Source organism: Hordeum vulgare, chromosome 3H (genome assembly GCF_904849725.1).
Source record: "Hordeum vulgare subsp. vulgare chromosome 3H, MorexV3_pseudomolecules_assembly, whole genome shotgun sequence".
NCBI classification, from domain to species: domain Eukaryota; kingdom Viridiplantae; phylum Streptophyta; class Magnoliopsida; order Poales; family Poaceae; genus Hordeum; species Hordeum vulgare.
In genome coordinates, this window is record NC_058520.1 from 374217519 (window position 1) to 374234500 (window position 16982).

At 44.1% G+C, this 16982-nt stretch overlaps 1 pseudogene; it reads left to right on the forward strand.

Annotated features, from left to right (window-relative positions):
- Window positions 1–33: 33 nt before the first annotated feature.
- LOC123439980 lies at window positions 34–674 on the forward strand (annotated as a pseudogene).
- The last annotated feature ends 16308 nt before the right edge of the window (window positions 675–16982 follow it).

Below are 16982 nucleotides of genomic sequence, written 5' to 3' on the forward strand. Positions count from 1 at the left end.
CACGGGGAGAGCAGATGAAGCGTGTCGTTAGTAATGGAAAGAAAGACACCACTACTTCGCCTCTTTGTTGGACCACCGGCGCGAACACAGTGGTCTCTGACCAGGACCAGGAACCAATTCAAATTTGTATCTTGACATGTCAGTTGTTTTTAACCGTAGGCATCTCGCCAGGAAGTTGATGGGCTCATCATGAATTAGGTCAGGGTGGTTGGTGGTTTCGGGATCCCGTAGAAAATGCGTCTTTTATGCCTCGGGTATTAGCCACAAGTCGTATTCATTCAGTAATTCTACCCCTTCTTCATTCTTGGACCTCGCTTCTGAATATTTTTGACTCTTCCATGTTGTGCCTTAGGAACCTTTTCAATACGGTCCGGATTGCTAGCTCCCGTTCATAGTTCTGCTACAGACGATACACGAGGAAGATTTTTATGGCGGTTCTTCCTTCTAATTACACGCATATCTATGACTCTTTTTTACCAGATGAAGCAGGAGGCATCGGTCCGTAGAACCTATAAAAAAGAGATGGTTGTGGTGCGAAGTACTCTTGTGCACCTACATCACTCGCCCCGCGCGCAACCCCGTGCCGTTATGTTATGTTATGGAAGAATTTAGCTTCTTGTTGGGCTGGTTATTCAGAGCCAGCAACTGGCTGCCGGATTTCGTCCCGTCCGTAGCGCTTCAGATGTCACTCTAGTGTGGCGCTGCTGGATACTTCTGATCAATAGGAATAGGAGGAAAAAAAGCTTATGATGAGCATCTATTGGAGTCGATCATTTCCAAGATCTAATTCTAGTTTCTTATTATGTAGTGGAAACACCTCACAATCTTCAGTTTTACGCTTACGCTTAAGGGAAGAAATGTTCTTGGTGGATGCAGGCCCTGGTACCCCAAAAAATTTGTATGCAAGATGAGCTTACAGGACTGCCACTCAAGCCAGCCACCAGGTTTGAGAATAAGGTGGGATCCAAGAATGTAGTGGCTGGTGAATCACTGATCAAAAAGCGGATTTTTGAGAGATTCTTCATCGATCTAGTGGTCGGTGAATCACTGATCAAAGAGCGAGCAGCCGCCAGGTTTAATGATTTTGTGGGATTGCTGGATGTAGCGGATGGCGAACCGCTTCTTCTTCCACAAATATTCAGACAAAACCGAGCTTGGATATAACTGAAGAAGATTTGGCGAACGAAGAAAAATGTCAAAGGGTTTATTATAAAAAATCAAAGGAGGTTATTCAGTAGCCATCGCGGGTTTCATTACTTTTCTTCCATTCAATAAAGCTCTTCTAAAAAAAGGATAGCGAATGATCAATTCACCATTGATTGCCTTAACCCTAAAAGGAGGGATATTGTGATAATAGCGGCAGATCAAATAAGAACTTGATGAAAATATAGAAAAAATTTATGAAAAATCCGAAGCCCACCTTAATCCATTTTGTTGAGGATCTTGCACTTATTCCGGCCCTATATTTACATAGCCAAGAAAGGCTCTGGCGATCATGCGTGACTGGCGGAGCGCCTATCGCCCTCGCACGGCACTCTAAAATGCATGTTGGGTTGGGCCAGCAAGAAGACTTCGACTAGGGAGACGAAGAATGGAATTGAAGAAGGCAGCATAGTCTGAGATAATAGAATGGAACACCAACCAACAAGTAAGTGGTGGATTTGGATGGAGTCTCGCAGAAGAAGAGTACGCGCGCTAGCGCGCCCCAAGACGTCAGTCCTTTTTCTGCTTGCTGGCCAAGGTCAGTTTACTGAATCCCCCTTCCAAACACCAACCCAATCTCCATTCCTTGATGAGAAATGAGCAAGACCATATGTTTATCAAAAATATAGCCCCTATATAAACCTAGCCCTTATTACCCGAACTTCTTACCTTCAAATAGGACTAACTGCCCGGACCCGCTTGCTTGTCTTCTACAATCTAATTAAGTTAAGAAGTGGTTATTTATTTTTTAAGTGGCTAGAACTTCTATCAACTACTATTCTAGCACCCAGCTGTGTCATGTGTTTATTATATTCTATTCTATTCTTCAGGTATTCCTTTGAATAACTCATCTTTTCAGGTAAGACAATTTGAAGATCTTCTTAGTCAGCCTATCTGTATTCTTATCCTCTAGTGCGGATCCAATCAGATTTTATAAAGCCAAGGCCTGACATCCATTGTGGGGATCATCTTTTATCGGGAGACATGGCGTGGTGGTTTCTGATCGAGATACCTAATCTATAGGGCGAAGAGCTCTTCGCATGATCTGGTCCTACCTTTTGTCTACGCTATTTTTTTCTCTTCTCAGCTGTTGTCCTTACTCCAGATAAATTGGAACACATTAATTCCATTCGTTCCTGCCCTTCGCTTCAGGCCATAGTGCTTCTGAATTATTTCTATACCCCTTTTGATGATGCAGCCTCTGACTCTCGTGGGTAAACTCCTACTTGATTAGTTAGAACTTCTTTCTCTCAACTCGTGGACCTATCTATCTTCTTCTTTTTAAGAGATAGGAGTTTGCTATTCTAACAGATTGCTCATGTTTATTTACCCCATTGAATAATTTTTGCCTTGTTTCAGCCCTTCCTTCATCTGAACCTTCCAAGTACTAATCTATCTTTATGGGGAAGACCCTTCATCTGACCTCCGGGCTACCCTTTCAATTGTAAAAAGTAGTTGAGTCGTGTCTCGCAGAAGCAAAAAAGAGTGAAATGAGGATGTAAGCCCCCTAGGTCTTCCTCTTCCTTCTAAACTAATTGCTTTCGCTTGACTCTTCCAGTAAAAAAGTATACTGAGTGGTTGAAGGAAAGCGAAAAGGAATGACTTTTTCATGTACCAGATCCGGTGAGCTAGACATCAAGCAAAAATGGACATACAATCAAAGAGGAAGGAGCAGTTATTTGCAATGATGGGTGGATTGGTCAGAGCTTCAAGGAGAGACTCGGTTATGGTGCGATAAAGAGCTTGCTTCAATGCTTGGATTGAGGTAGAAAGTAAGAGCAGTAGCATATTCATAGGAGAGCTTTGTACTTGAAATTAGTAGTCCCGGTAGTTGGAAAAAAGCTCTGAATACAGATTCAAAGCATCAAGATAGGTAGTCCGATCATTAATTGGTAGCAATTTAAGTAGAAAGCTTGCTTCGGGATCAGATCATACAACTAAAGTTGTTAGGCCGGGTAGGCTTTGAGGAACATTGGGGGTTCCTTATGTTGTGACTGAGCAGATATGTCTATTGTGCCCGGCAAAAACAGATTTGCAAGGAGTTTGCAAAGGCTTTCGAAAAAAAACAATTTCTAGTATATTTCCCTTCTCCATTCTCTGCTCAGATGATTGCCGCTTGTGTGAATTTCATTGTTGTGGGTCCCGTGTGTGCTCGAATAAGATTGTTTTAGGATTCTATTTAGTTGAATTTCTAGACTCTGCGGTGCTGGTTATCGAGTTTATGGCATCGCCGACCATCCAAAAAGTCAAAGATGGCGCCGACATTTACTTAGTATGCTCTCTTCTAATAGTGGTCCCTTGGTATTCAGGTTATAAAATCCTGATAGGAAATTCAACTATGATACCTTATTTTTGTAATGGCCTATATTCTTTAAAAAGCCGAAATATAAGGATTTCACAAAACTTTTGCGTTCCTTTTTCTTTGAAAAGAAAACCTTACCATTTTTGGGCCGTTGTTACCATTGCCATTTCCTGAACCTAAACCTAACTAATACTTAGTTGTTTCCATTTCCTCATCTGGTGATAAATCCTCATCTTCTTCTGGCTCAAATCCCTTTTTCATATCCAGGGCAGGCTTTAGGTACGCTTTAGTTTGAAATCATTAAAGATATGATCGACCTCGTTTATGTCCATGGTATCATCATACGTACCTTCTACTTGTTGGAAATATGCCCTAGAGGCAATAATAAATTAGTTATTATTATATTTCTTTGTTCATGATAATCGTTTATTATCCGTGCTATAATTTTATTGATTGGAAACACAATACTTGTGTGGATACATAGACAAAACACTGTCCCTAGTAAGCCTCTAGTTGACTAGCTCGTTGATCAAAGATGGTCAAGGTTTCCTGACCATAGGCAAGTGTTGTCACTTGATAACGGGATCACATCATTAGGAGAATCATGTGATGGACTAGGCCCAAACTAAATGAACGTAGCATGTTGATCGTGTCATTTTGTTGCTACTGTTTTTCTGCGTGTCAAGTATTTATTCCTATGACCATGAGATCATATAACTCACTGGCACCGGAGGAATGCCTTGTGAGTATCAAACGTCACAACGTAACTGGGTGACTATAAAGATTCTCTACAGGTATCTCCGAAGGTGTCCGTTGAGTTAGTATGGATCAAGACTGGGATTTGTCACTCCGTGTGATGGAGAGGTATCTCGGGGCCCACTCGGTAATACAACATCACACACAAGCCTTGCAAGCAATGTGACTAAGTGTAAGTCACGGGATCTTGTATTACGGAACGAGTAAAGAGACTTGCCGGTAACGAGATTGAAATAGGTATGCGGATACCAACGATCAAATCTCGGGCAAGTAACATACCAAAGGACAAAGGGAATGACATACGTGATTATATGAATCCTTGACACTGAGGTTCAACTGATAAGATCTTCGGAGAATATGTAGGATCCAATATGGGCATCGAGGTCCCGCTATTGTATATTGACCGAGAAGTGTCTCGGGTCATGTCTACATAGTTCTTGAACCCGCAGGGCCTGCACACTTAAGGTTCGGTGACGTTTCGGTATAGTTGAGTTATAGGTGTTGGTAACCGAAAGTTGTTCGTAGTCCCACATGAGATCCAGGATATCACGAGGAGCTCCGTAATGGTCCGGAGGTAAAGATTGATATATAGGAAGTCATGTTTTGGTCACCGGAAAAGTTTCGGGTTCATCGGTAGGGTACCGGGAGTGCCGGGAGGGGTGTCAGGGACCATCGGGAGGGATGTAACGCCCCAAGGGGTCTCATGGGCTATGGGAAGAGATAAACCAGCCCCTAGTGGGCTGGAATAAGTTCCCACTAAGGCCCATAAGGTTTGAGGAGGAAAAAACACAAGGTGGAAAGAGTTTCCAAGTGGGAAGGTGGAATCCTACTCCAAGTAGGATTGGAGTAGGACTCCTCCACCTCTAATTTCGGCCAAACCTTGAGGGTTTGAGGCTGCCTCCTCCCATCCCTCCCTCCTATATATACTAGAGGTATTGAGGGTTTTTGAGACACAACTTTGCCACGTGCTGCTCGACCCTATACCACGCAGTTTTTCCTCTAGATCGTATTTCTGCGGAGCTTAGGCGAAGCCCTGCCGGAGTAGATCATCACCACCACCGGCACGCCGTCACGCTGCCGGAGAACTCTTCTACCTCTCCGCCCCCTCTTGCTGCATCAAGAAGGTGGAGATCGTCATCGAGCTGTACGTGTGCTGAACGCGGAGGTGCTGTCCGTTCGGCACTAGATCGGAACGAATCGTGGGACGGATCGCGGGACGGTTCGTGCAACGTATCGCGAGACGGTTCGTGGGACGGATTGCGGGATGGATCGTGGGACGCATCGTGGGACGGTTCGTGGGACGGTTCACGGGGCGTATCGAGGGACGTGAGGATGTTCCACTACATCAACCGCGTTTCTTAACGCTTCCTGCTGTGCGATCTACAAGGGTACATAGATCGGAAATCCCCTCTCGTAGATCGACATTACCATGATAGGTCTTCGTGCGTGTAGGAAATTTTTTGTTTCCCATGCGACGTTCCCCAACAGTGGCATCATGAGCTAGGTTCATGCATAGATGTCATCTTAAGTAGAACACAAAAGTTTTTGTGGGCGGTGATGTGCGATTTGCTGCCGTCCTTAGTCTTTTCATGATTCCGCAGTATTGTTGGACCGAAGCGGCTCAGACCGACATTACTTGTACGCTTACGAGAGACTGGTTTCATTGCTACGAGCAACCCCGTGGCTCAAAGATGACTGGCGAGTGTCAGTTTCTCCAACTTTAGTTGAATCGGATTTGACCGAGGAGGTCCTTGGAGAGAGGTTAAATAGCAATTCATACATCCTCGTTGTGGTGTTTGCGTAAGTAAGATGCGATCCTACTAGATACCCATGGCAACCACTGAAATTGCAGTCATGCCCTTAATCGTGTTTTGGTGTTACACACAATACACATATAGATAAGTAATCACTAACCCTTTTTAAGATATTGTGAATGATCATGTGTTGATAAGGACAAGCTCATGTGCTAACAAGGACAATATCAAGATAAGCATTCCTGAGCACTACATGCTTGATCCTTGTGGATGTTCACATGGTGGACAAATAAAGATAAATATATAAGCTAGGCTTTCCACATTGTGTATGGGAGAGCTACTTGAAGACTTCATCATGTCTTGCTTTCAACATTGAGCCAAGAAGGAACAACAACATCAAGCTCAAGTGAAAGGGCTAACTCAAGGTATCAGTTACTTTGATGTTAGCGGTGCGGAGTGATGATCAGCGAATAAAAGTACACACTCAAGTATGGATCATCGGTATCCCTTTTACAATTCTTGAGTCTTTAGGGATCCCGCACTATTAAGAGGGGATCACAGGTTTTTGTGATGAACTTGCTCAAACCACATCTTCACTATCCTACCCAATACCACATATTCTCTTCTCTGCTCCTATCTCAAAACATGTCTATTGCCTCAGACTTCCGGATCCCTCCGGACGTCCGAGGGCCGGTCGACCGACAAGCTTCGGAAATCCGGAGCCCTCCACCAGAAGTATTTGAGTCATATAACTCGGATTTCCGGCTCCCACCGGACATCTCAGGGCCAGACGTCCGACCAGCTTCGGAAATCCGGAGCCCTGCACCACAAGAACATGAGCTCTATAACTCGGATTTCCGGCTCCCTCCGGACGTCCGAGGGCCGGACATCCATCCCCTTTCGGAAATCCGGAACCTCCCACCAGAAGAAGTTGAGTCGAATAACTCGGATTTCCGGCCTTCTCCGGACGTCCGGTCGCTGTTCAATTCACAGTGTTTCCAGTCATATCTACAGCCCTCGGACGACCGACCCGTGTCGGACGTCCGACCCCTTGCGGACGTCCGGACGCTGTGTGACATAAAGTGTCCCCAATGGCTGTTTTACACTCCCCACTATATATACCCCTCTCCCACATCGTGAGAGGGTGTCCAACACAGCCATATCCTCATAAGAACACATTTCTACCTCACACACATTTGCTCACACCAAATCTTAGATCCCAAGAGCATTTGTGAGCCCCTTTGAGAGTTGTTCCAATCAAAATATAGATCGTCTCCCTCTCCTTCTCTCAATCCAAGCTATTTGAGATTTGAGCAAGTTTTGAGCATTCCCTATGATCTTGTTACTCTTGGAGGTTGGAGACTCCTAGGCGGTAGGAGTTCTTCGGAGAGGAATCAATCCGTGTGATTATCCCCCGGAAAAGTTTGTGAGGGTTTGGAAGCCACCTCAAAGGCTTACCACTAGTGGTTGAGAAACGTCTTCGTGGTGTTATCTCAAAGGGAGAATAGGGTGAGCCTTCGTGGCGTTGGTGTGCCTTCGTGGTAACATCCACCTCTCTCACGGTGACTAGCTTCCCTCCAAGGAAGTGAACATCGGGATACATCTTCGTCTCAGTGACCTTGGTTATCCTTAACCCTAACTCCTTACTTGTGGTTTACTTGTGTTACTTGAGCATACATACATTGCATATTGTTTGTGCTCATTATATTGTGTTGGCTATTTCTTGTACAAGATTAATCATTCAAGCATACCTTCTGTATCCACGTTCATACTTGCAGCTTTTGATATATCGTGTGATATAGTGTGATCTAGTATCTTGTGTTGTTCACCTACTTGTCGTGTGATATAGCTCAAGTAAGTTTGTGTAACTTACTTGTGCTTGTTAGTAACTGTACTGTGTCCATCTTGGTAGATCGTGTTGTTGATACACATTGCAGTGCCTAGTGCATTTAGGATTTGTGCTTGCAAGTACCCTCTTAGTTTATTTCCTCGTTAGTTTCAAGCCAAATCCGAACAAGTTTTTAAATAGCCTATTCACCCCCCTCTAGGAGTCATCGAGGTCTTTTCAATTGGTATCAGAGCAAGGTCTCTCTTTAATTAGGTTTCACGACCTAGAGAGTATCGATGTCGACTATTGGATTAGTGCACAATGACACCTTTGACTTTGATGACACAAATTATACCCTATGGAGAATTCGTATGCTTCATCACTTTCGGGCCATGTGCCCAAATACTTTACGAATTGTTCTTGTAGGGATTGCCGACAAAAGGAATGATGCATCTTCATCTACTAATGAAATGTATCTTGAGTGTGAGGATTTTCTTGCCATTCATCGGACCATAAGTCCTGAAGTGTTTAAGTCCATCTCGACTTGCAAGTCAGCTCATGAAGTTTGGACTAGACTTGAAGATATATATGGTGGGTCCAATCTTTATGAAGACGTTATTATGATGAAGGAGTTGGTGCATGAGCTCTTCACTCTTTTCGATCTTAAAGAGTCCACCACTACTTCCATATCCGATTGCTTGCACACCTCAGCATTTTCAATCTCACAAGGTAATGACATGGTGAGTGAAGAAATATATGTTGATGAAAATGTCATAGCCTCTATGGACACGAGCATATCTAGCACCACACATAGTGTAAATTATTGTGCTGATAGGTCATGCATTTCACCTAAAGATCCCTCGACAAATGACTGTGGTGATATGTCTGCTTCCTCGTGTCCTCTTGATCAAAATATCTTGTTTCTCCCTAGTTGCTCTATGACTAATCATTTAGGGGAAATCAAGAAATATGAAGTACTTTTGACTAATGAAGAATCTGATTCACCAAAAGAATCATCATCAACTCCTCCAGTTTACATGTGCCTCATGGCAAGAGGTAATAATGAGGTATCATCTTCCCTGTGCAATAACGATGATATTTGCGATGGGGATGATGATGATGACTTGACTGAAAATATCTATGTGATCAGTAAAATTCTTCATAAAGCTAAAAATAACGCTCTTCAAAGATTCCAAGATGTTCTTGCTTACTTTGAAAATTGTAATGATTCACTTAATCATGAACAAGCTAAAAGTGAACAACTTGGACATGAACTTGAGAAGAGTCACCAAGCATGTAGAGACTTAAGATCTTCAAAAGGAGAGATTGAAGTTGCTCATGATAAACTTAAAAAGGATTTTGAGGTCCTTCTCCTTGAATGCAAGAATGTCAAGGGAGAGCTCATCAAAACCTCTAAGGTCTATGAGGAGCTTCAATCTACTCATGAGAAGTCTCTAATCGCCACTTACTCTCCTCATATTGTTGATGATACTTGTATATCTAACCCTATCTCTTTTGAAGTATCAACATTGAAGGAGAATGTTGAGATACGTGCTCAACTTGATTTACTAACTAGCAATTATGGGAAGTTGGAAGAAAACCATGTAATGCTCACAAGCTCTCATGCCGATCTTCTAACATCCCATAATGTGCAAAAGTTAGCTCATGAGGCTATCATCACCAAGGTAACATCAAGTGAGCCTCAGGTGGACAATGGCACCACTTATAATCAAAGTACTATATCTCCATGTGCCAGTCCTCGTAATTCGTCCACTCATAATGTTGCTACCTCGTGTGATGAATTACTTTCCTTGCCATGTTGCTCTAACAATGAAACTTACACTTCCTCTAGTATTTGCATTAAAACTAACCGTGCAGAGGAAATCGAAGAGCTCAAGGCCCAAGTCACTTCTTTGAAGAAAGACTTGGAACAGTTTCATGAAGGGATGTTCACACTCAACAACGTCATGTGTGAGCAAACATCTCCGAATGACAAAAATGATGTTGGAGTAAACTCAAACAAGAACAAGAGTGGCCTAGAACGAGTTAAGAATTCGGCCAAAATCATTTGCTTCAAGTGCAAAGCTAAAGGGCACCATGTTAGATCTTGACCTCTGAAGACGAAGTCTCAAAGCCACAAGCAACAAGGGAAGCGGCCAAAAACTCAATCACACACTCATCTACAAGTTGAAGGAAGGCCTCTTCCCAATAAGACCCAAGCCAACACTCCCCGAGGTGAGAAATCAACTGGGAAAAAACAAAGGGTAGATGTTGCTACTTATGTTGTGAGAAGGGTCACCTCGCTTCGTCTTGCACGAGAGGTAACTTATCCAGCCCAATCACTATTGATGATAGCTATTTCCTTGGGAAGGATAAGGTTGGCAATGTGTTTGCCAAGTTTGTTGGAACTCAAAATGGTGTCAAGAAAAGAACCATTTGGGTTGCCAAGCCTATTGTGACTAACCTCTTAGGACCCAACGTAGTTGGGGACCAACAAGCTCAAACTTGATCAATAGGTGACTCTGGAGGACATTGGAGACTTGGATACACAATGAAGATTTGAGGACTCTTCATCATTCGTATCATCTCAAGCCAAGTCACTTGGATTATCGAGCCCATATCCCATATCCAATGTGCCTCTTTGCGGTGACTTGTACTTAAATTGTTTACATTGAAAGTTGCATGTCCCAGTCCCTCTCATGTTTAGGTTTGGTTCCTAGCATGTGGTTTGACATGTTGCGCCTACTAGTATGATTGTTATATGTTATCTATCATGTGTAGGTCGTTATGTATGTCATATAGTTGTGTGTAGTCCTGATCATTACTTGCATCCTAGTTGCACCGTTGTGTGGGTCTTTTGCGACGTTAATAGCTCATCACATTAAGGGGGAGTGTTCTGCTCTATGCACACCACTAACCCAAAATGTGTACATATGTGTTGGACTCCATATAGTATTCGGTGCAAGATTATCCAATCAATTAGTTTGATGTCAAGGCCATCCGAAGTTTAAATTGGCATCCACTTATCACCTTAGTTGGATGATTGATTGCCTTGTATGATAAATACATGGATTATCACATTATGTGAGGATGATATGCTTTGTGCATGTCACATCCCCTGGTAAGACAAAACATCCGATGTATGCCACTCAGAATCCACCACATGTGGTTATCCTATAACTAGGTGGTGTGTCATGCTCCACATATCTTAATTCGCATAATAAGCCATGTTGGTATCTAAATTCCTTAGATGTGCCTGAGTATAATGTCCTACTACACCAAATGCTCATGGCTTAGCCGCTAGATCGTATCTAAAAGAAGGGCATTGTTGATGCATGCCATTCGAATTAATCCTCCACACTATGATCTAACTAATTGTGATGTTAATGTATGTCATCTAAACATTATGCTTATGGTTGAACTCCCATATCACACTTGTGTGAGTATAAAATGATTCTTGTGCTCGTTTGGCACCAACCACCACTGATAACTCTAAATATCATTGTGTTCTCTCACACATGGTATCTCTGACTTGGTAGTGTTTTTCATGGTCATTTTATTTCGGCTCTATCTTTAGTTGACCTACATAACGTGCCGAGAAATTCATGTGTCTCCCGGTAGAGCTCGCACTACTTATTTCATAATGTTGTGGGAGTTATAATCATATTACCTACACTTATAAATCTACTGGGGTGAGACATGCTTGTAAGGTTGTGCAAAATGCATGCCTTACATGGCTTGATGCCTTGACCAGTTCATGTGTTGAACTTGGGGTGCTACCATGTGTTGATTTGTCACCCTGATCCATTTTGGATGACATGAATGTTCTGTAATAGAAAATTATGTGTTCATTTGTCCAAATTGTATATCCTTGGATTTTGATAGGATTGTGTAGGCATATCTACTATGTGTAGATGCACATGTCGTGTCTATCGTATCTTTGATCCACTATATGTATATGGTAAATCAGACGTATTCATTAAAAAGGTTAGGGTGTGCTTGAAAGTAAAACTTATATCTATATGCACATAATTGAGTGATCTTACCCTATATGTATATATTGTAGTTGGACTAACTACTTCGAACCCAATAAGTTTGGGGACCATATTGTGCTTAATTGGTGGTTTAGGTACTTTGGAGAAGCATTGCTATCTTGACTTATTCTCAGAAAAAGATGGTGCTAGTCACGAAGAAATTAGAGTCAAGACAGGACTCGTCTACTTCTACGTCATACCAATGCTTTTCCGGTAACAAGTATTTACTTCATGCATGTACAATATTAGAGTCAACACTGTGTAGGTTGCATCATGGCATGAACATAATACTTTTTCCACTTTGTAATTTCCTGCATGTCCTTGTCAATCACATTGATGAAATGCTTAGTGTTGGTGTTCTCTTAGCTCTTCATGGTCATATGAATGAGACAAATTTATGCCATGACCCTTGTGTCATGTGCCTTGCTCTTATAAGAGGAGAACTTGTGCATGATTCTATGCACTCATGCGTTTGACGTATTTTGGACCCACATTTATCGTAGTAATCGTATTAAAAGACTTACATAAGACCATGTCCAAAATATGTTAGTTGAGAGGTCCCTTTGGCTGCTACACATGCGAGAATACTTAGTATCACCTCATCATAAAAAAATTCCAGAATCAGCTTCTGCCTCCTCTCTCTCGGTCGTCCGACGTTTCTCGGACGTCCGGCGGCAAATCTCATTCTGGTCGTCCGACCAGTGTCGGTCGTCCGACGGCACAATCCTCTCTGGACGTCCGACGCCTGTCGGACGTCCGACGCATCGGGGCCTACAAATAGCTGGGTGCGGGGCTGGGCTTTGCCCTAGCCCTCACGCGCCCCCTTTTTCCCCTGCTGCCGCCGCCACCAGCTCCAGGAGCGCTCGCCAGCGCCGCCACTCCCGAGATCTGCCCGATCTCCTCCGCGGATCCTTCTCTTCTTCCTCTTCTTCCTCCGCGGGATCTGTCTACAGGTATCTCCTCCGTTCCCCTCGCGTTTGGTTCCCTCTCTCCCAAGTCCACGTGTTCGTTCCTATGGTTTGACCATGTTCGTTCCTCTTTTGGGGTTTCCATCCGTGTAGGTTGTTGTGCACCATGCCCAAGGTCAAGCTCGCCGCACGAAAGAACGTTGCTGGCTCATCCTCTCGCGCCCCTACTAGCACGGAGTCGGACTCGGAAGGGCCACGTCGTCCCTTCAAACGGACTGCCCGGCGTTCTCTGTCTCCACAGCTTCCCTCGTCGTCTGATGGTGATGACTCCGACTTCGAGGATGAGCTTGCCACCGAGGACTTTGCTGACCAGCCCGCCGATCGGAGGTCCAAGCCAAAGCCCGGGACTCGCAGGGCGTCCTATATGCCACCACCTCCTCCTGCTCAGCCCGCACGTGAAGCTCGTCGCATCTCACTAGAACCCCCTGCTACCTTAGGTCGTGCAATCACGAACTTCACCACACTTGCCAAGTTTTCATACCTCACTTTCCGCTGCGACATTGATCAATTCGCTGTCGTACGTGACTCTATGGACTCACGTTTCCGCACACACGTCCAGGCGGACATTTTTACTACAGTCATAGTTCCTAAGGGTCTCTGTGTTCATCTCTACATAGATTTTGAGCATATTCGCATGCACCCGGCGAAATACCCGGGTGCCATTGAGCTTATTGAGGCATCGGGGCTTGCCGCCCCGTTTGCTTTTCATCATGATTTTAATGCTGCTGCCATTCACCAGTTCTATGCCACATGCTTCTTTGCTCCAAACCACACTGTTAGCTAGATCACCTTTGACGTTCGCTTCACAGCTTCTTATGATACATTCGTTGCCGCACTTGGTTTCCCCAACTCCGGCTTCAAAATACATAGGAATGATTCTAACCATGCACCTAAGTCCATTGAGGCGTGTGGGTATCTTCTCAAACCACTCAGTGAGCTTGATGCGGATGAATGCATGAAGGATCTTAACCAGGTATCCATCTGGCGCTCACCTTACTTCATCATCTTTCAGTGTCTCATCCGCACCATCTATCCCAAGATGGGTGATAAGGGCTCTTGCAGTGGCTACTGTATTGACATCATGTCTCACTTGTACGAGCACCCCAAGAGCAAAATTAATGTGCCTCACTTTCTATGCCATGAGATTCGGCTTGCTAGCTTTCAATACAAGCGAGCCTTTCCTCATGCCCCCTTCATCCAGGCTCTTATTAATCATGTTGCTGATTTCTCTGTTGCTGTCACTCACACACATCGCAAGTGGGTCATCCCCGCTCACATGGCGGATAACTATGCTCCCAAGAAAGCCCCATCCTCCACATCCACTCGCCGCACTGCTGCCCGGTCAGCCACCCCCTCATCTAGCTCTGCTCCTTTCAGTCGCATTGGCAAATTCCTTGGCAAGGCACATTCTGCTATGATGAAGCCCGTCTCTTTCCGGTGTGGTCAAACCCATGATGTGGTTTCTCGCCTAGTCTCCTCCAAGAATGCCCTCAAGGCTCGTCTGAGAGCCTCGGGCGCTCTTGATGTGAGTGATGATGAGGCCCCTCCTGCTGCTCCTCCTTCTGACTTTGGCTTCCCATATGGTCCTGAGTGGGCTGATTTCCTTGACGAGGCTGGTGGCAGTGGTTTGCCTGATGATGAGGATGATGATGTTGAGGATGATGCCTGATTAATGATGATATTGATGAGGGTGATCCTTGAGTATGTGATAGCATTGCCGGTTTTCCCTCCTTTTTGGTCCTTGATGCCAAAGGGGGACAACATTATCTTATCTTAGTTTTCGATTTTAGTTCCTCTCACAATGTATGGTATGATGTATTATGTCGAACTTAATGATGTATCATCATGTAACGATACTTATGGATGGTGTGCTATGCCATCACCTATGGATGATGTATTGTTGAACTATCATGTGGAGTTTTATGCTATCCTATTGATTCATATGATACGTTATGTATTGTTGAACTATTATGGTGTTATATCATGCTGTTATATTCAATGCACATATTAAGGGGGAGCTCCCGCACTTACGTATTTTACTATGCATATAATAAGCGAGGGCTTCATAAGCATTGTAACAAAACTCTCCTAAGCCACACATGTCTATTACTATTGTTGAGAGCTATATGTATGTTGTCATCAACTACCAAAAAGGGGAAGATTGAAAGTGCAGTCACGCCCTTAATCGTGTTTTGGTGTTACTGACAACACACATATAGATAATTAATCACTAACCCTTTTTAAGCTATTGTGAATGATCATGTGTTGATAAGGACAAGCTCATGTGCTAACAAGGACACGATCAAGATAAGCATTCTTGAGCACTACATGCTTGATCCTTGTGGATGTTCACATGGCGGACAAATGAAGATAAATATATAAGCTAGGCTTTCCACATTGTGTATGGGAGAGCTACTTGAAGACTTCATCATGTCTTGCTTTCAACATTGAGCCAAGAAGGAACAACAACATCAAGCTCAAGTGAAAGGGCTAACTCAAGGTATCAGTTACTTTGATGTTAGCGGTGCGGAGTGATGATCAGCGAATAAAAGTACACACTCAAGTATGGATCATCGGTATCCCTTTTACAATTCTTGAGTCTTTAGGGATCCCGCACTATTAAGAGGGGATCATAGGTTTTTGTGATGAACTTGCTCAAACCACATCTTCACTATCCTACCCAATACCACATATTCTCTTCTCTGCTCCTATCTCAAAACAGGTCTATTGCGTCGGACTTCCGGCTCCCTCCAGAGGTCCGAGGGCCGGACGACCAACAAGCTTCGGAAATCCGGAGCCCTCCACCAGAAGTATTTGAGTCATATAACTCGGATTTCCGGCTCCCACCGGACATCCGAGGGCCGGACGACCGACAAGCTTCAGAAATCCGGAGCCCTCCACCAGAAGTATTTGAGTCATATAACTCGGATTTCCTGCTCCCTCCGGACATGAGAGGGCCGGACGTCCCACCAGCTTCGGAAATCCGGAGCCCTGCACCAGAAGAACATGAGCTCTATAACTCGGATTTCCGGCTCCCTGTGGTTCAATTCACAGTGTTTCTAGTCATATCTACAGCCCTCGGACGTCCGACCCCTGTCGGAAGTCCGACCCCTTGCGGATGCCCGGACTTCCGTAAAATCCCGGACGTCCGGACCGTGTGTGACTTAAAGTGTCCCCAACTGCTGTTTTACACTCCCCACTATATATACCCCTCTCCCACTTCGTGAGAGGGTGTCCAACACAGCCATATCCTCATAAGAACACATTTCTACCTCACACACATTTGCTGACACCAAATCTTAGATCCCAAGAGCATTTGTGAGCCGCTTTGAGAGTTGTTCCAATCAAAAGATAGATCGTCTCCCTCTCCTTCTCTCAACCCAAGCTATTTGAGATTTGAGCAAGTTTTGAGCATTCCCTATGATCTTGTTACTCTTGGAGGTTGGAGACTCCTAGGCGGTAGGAGTTCTTCGGAGAGGAATCAATCTGTGTGATTATCCCCCGGAAAAGTTTGTGAGGGTTTGGAAGCCACCTCAAAGGCTTACCACTAGTGGTTGAGAAACGCCTTCGTGGTGTTATCTTAAAGGGAGAATAGGGTGAGCCTTCGTGGCGTTGGTGTGCCTTCGTGGTAACATCCACCTCTCTAAGGGTGACTAGCTTCCCTCCAAGGAAGTGAACATCGGGATACATCTTCGTCTCAGTGACCTTGGTTATCCTTAACCCTAACTCCTTACTTGTGGTTTACTTGTGTTACTTGAGCATACATACATTGCATATTGTTTGTGCTCATTATATTGTGTTGGCTATTTCTTGTACAAGATTAATCATTCAAGCATACCTTCTATATCCACGTTCATACTTGTAGCTTTTGATATATCGTGTGATATAGTGTGATCTAGTATCTTGAGCTGTTCACCTACTTGTCGTGTGATATAGCTCAAGTAAGTTTGTGTAACTTACTTGTGCTTGTTAGTAACTGTATTGTGTCCATCTTGGTAGATCGTGTTGTTGATACACGTTGCAGTGCCTAGTGCATTTAGGATTTGTGCTTGACAAGTACCCTCTTAGTTTATTTCTGCATTAGTTTCAAGCCAAATCCGAAGAAGTTTTTAAATAGCAAGTTCACCCCCCCCCCTC